Below are 3,875 nucleotides of genomic sequence, written 5' to 3'. Positions count from 1 at the left end.
TTGAAGTTTCTAGTTTTGTTGTGTTTGGATGGTCAAGTCAGACTGACACTTGTTTTGCCTCTAGAGAGCACTGAAACTCATGGTGGCGGGTGATGATTGAAAATAAGCCATTGTATAGTCATAGTTTTTCTGGTCTTCAGTTTTGTCAAGGTGAATTCTCAATGATTCCACGTGATTTGGAAGGCTGGAACTGCACAGAACACATATATAGTGTATGAACTGGAGAAGGTTTGTGGACCTGCGCTGCACTGAGTCAGGCAGGACGTGCGAGGCCGGACTTTTGGACACAAGGGCAGAGGGATCATTTTGACTCTGACACTGTTGTGAGGTCCACATAAAAAAATACCCTTTTAGACATTGTGAGGAGGGGGCGATGTTTGGCGGCGTCAATTCTGACGCCAAAGCTCGACCATAACATGGCTATGTGGTCAAGGCCCAGGAAGACTGAGAACTGGAGACTGGGGGAAGGATCATGATGAAGGGCAGCCTCTCGCTTCAGCCAGCATCCACAACCACCACCACCACCTCCCCTAAAATCTGAGCCCCCACCACCACCACCCTCACACACCACCTTCCTCTGTGCTGGGTGCACCCAACTGACCAAGGCATGCAGACCCATGTCCTTCAAACAACCTTAAATCCACACTCTTGAGATCTGGACACGGATGCACACGTCATTTGGATTCTCCCCAGATATGTACTATTGTACTGTGTATATAATATATATATATATATATATATATATATATATATATATATATATATATATACTATATAAAACTAGTTCTAATAATAATTGAGATGTTGGGGTTGTTGTTTTATCTATTGTGTGCCTTTGTCAGGGTTTTACCAATGTGTATAATTTGTATAATTTGTAAAATAAGTGAAACCTTGCTCTGAAAAAAGAACAGGTACTAATTATAGCGACACATTGACTCTACGTTGACATGCAGTGAAGAGCTTTGTTGTCAACTGTATCTAATGATCGTCAAATATACAATCATCAATACCCTGCTGCCTGAAAGTATTTATCCTGTACAGTTAGATAGGCTTTATGAACTTTTGAAGTTATTCCATTGAAACACTTGCCATGTAAGAATTGCAAAGACACTAGAAGAACAGCGCAAACTTGTAAATATTTTATTGATTTGAATTATGTAGTTTTTTTGTGAAAAGCATTTTGATTTGTTTATAGTCAATGGGGTAAAACATTATGTAATATGTGATCTGCAAAAATTGCCATACCTCAATAAGAATAACAACTATTTTAACATCTGTTCACTGTCTTGATGTCTATCAAATCTTGATCACAAGTAACGTCTTTCACCGGTTTTAAGATGTTTTATAGAGATTACAGAATAGATCTTGTTGAATAATCGATAAGATGCCAATTGTATCCAGTTGTCTTCAGAGATCTCTTTTTCCTGTTTAATCTAGGTAGAGATTGTCTCTAATGGCCAAATTAAAGGTAGAGAAATTGGGTACTTTGAATGTTATAGACGTGACCTATATATGCCCTTCACACACACCGTATGGTACCAGACTCTTACTAAACAGAACCCCAATGTCATAGAGGACCTCAATCCTCGATGCAGCTCCAGGGACACTGCACCAAAGACTAGCTTGCACTATGGGAAGGAAAATGAAATCCATTAAAAACATGTTTCGGAAATGTCTAAAGCTTTACTTTTATTGTTTCAAATGTATGAGTATGAATGTTATCTGATTACCCGGTCCACTCATGCTTAGTTGGAATGTAATTCTGATTAATTAGATTTCTTTCACTGCTAGAGGCTCTCATTTAATTTAATACAAACGTGGATTGTCATACTTAAACAGCAAACATTTGAGTGCACTGGTGAAACTAGGACATGGTAACCCCATGTTAAGGTATGTGAGCATACCGTGCCATTCTAATTAGAGGCTATTGTAGGTATCCATAGTCAAACCATCTCCAGCCCTTTCAATGGAATAATATTAGTTATCGGTCCTCAATGTGGTATCATGTTGGTATTTTCTAAATACCCCCTGAGTGTATCAATTGAAGAGGCATAGTGGTCATCATTGCCAACATGGAAACTGTTTGAACTGAATAGAAAACTGAAGCTGAACAATAAGGCTGTTGAGATGAAAATCCTTCCAACACCTTGAATCACCTTTGTGATTAACATTACATGGTACGTCTCCAAACAATGTCAAGGGAAAAGAGAAATCAGAAAAAGGTAACCAAATGCAACTAGACAATTGAATATCAAAGAAACCCAAATTCCATGGTCAACAAGATAATGTTATAGTACAGTATTTGGTATCCCTCTGACCACTTAAATACCTTCTCCCAAAAACATATTTCCCAGATACTGTTCCCTGATTCATCTTAATAGCCAACCCCCAATTTTAAGACAGTATTTTTAAAGTCCTCCTCATGGATGTATTTGCAAAATCACTCATCAGTGTATCGTTGTACAGCTCCAACAGTTGCTTGCTCCTTAATACATATTCCATTCTATGACTTGGTGAGTCGTCTCTCGCCTTTGATAAAGAGAATCCAGTGCTCTTTCAGCACTTTACTTTGAGAATTCAGTAATTGTAGAAGTTTTCAAATGTTTTTTTATTTTTTTCAGGAGGAAAACTGTATTACTGTACAACTGACAGTATAGCAAGAATGTCCTTTTTCAGGATGAAGGCCATCATGTCCATTGAGGGCTGAGTACCCATCGCCTCTTTAGATGAGTTGTTGACTTGCACTATTCTGAATCACAGTCAAGGGTTTTGTCATTGGTGAATCGTCAAATGTGGCATGTATAATTTGATGTTATGCAAATCTAATGTGTCTCTGGAGTGTTGGTCTGGATTTTTTTTAAGTGGTGTATTTCACCTTTGTAAATATTTTGTGTACAATTTGAAAAAGGATTATTTACTACACTGTAAATGTGATGATATTGTATAATTTAGCTTTTTTGTAAAGCAGTTAGTTGCTGTGTAATGTATAACATACAAATTGAATTATTCAAGTGTTAGTAATAAAGGTTTTGTTCTCCACTCTGGTCATTTGGTCTTATTGTCAATATAATTTATGGTTGATTCAATCTGAAGGTATAATGTTGCAGTTGTGTCAGGTCTCCTCGTGATTTTGAATTAGACCATTCATATGTCCTACACTTAAATTGTCCTTAAATTGTGTCCAATATTGAATTACCTAATATTTCGAATGGTTTCAGCGATTATATTACATCAAGTGTTATTCCTTTTAGATGGCTTTTAATTGCTGATCTATAGTGATTGCACTGGTAAAAATAAGCATTTTATTGCACTGTTTTCACCAACCAAGTTATGTCAGATCAGTAATTTCCTAAACGAAGGGAAGGAGGACGGATGCATCTGTATCTGTGAGTATTCAAAAAGGGAACCTCTACAAAGCCATTCTACATGGAATGTTCAAATGTTCAAGCCTTGAACCACACACACACACACACACACACACACACACACACACACACACACACACACACACACACACACACACACACACACACACACGCACACACGCACACACTGTAATGGCCAATGGGGCACTGACCTGCCTGGTTTCGAGATACACATGTTCTGGGCTACTTTTTTCAAGAATCTTTACTCTATCATTTTTGTTTTAATTAGAGGTCAAGTCGAGGACTTGATTTTTTAGATCAAATACCACAATTCAAAGACCCCAATAAGCACCACTTGCCTATTGTCCTTATTAAACTGTACTTGCACGTAAAACTTCACAGTATCCCTAACCCCGCGAGACTACAGTCGTCAGGGTCTTCACACGTCTGCATCATTATCGCGAGGTTTGATCAGCTGTTGGGTCTGTTTTTAGAGTCTGGTGCTTGAAC

The sequence above is a fragment of the Nansenia antarctica genome (assembly GCF_963989245.1).
Source record: "Nansenia antarctica genome assembly, chromosome: 3".
In the NCBI taxonomy this organism is placed as follows: domain Eukaryota; kingdom Metazoa; phylum Chordata; class Actinopteri; order Argentiniformes; family Microstomatidae; genus Nansenia; species Nansenia antarctica.
Note: the sequence above shows the minus strand (reverse complement) of the source record.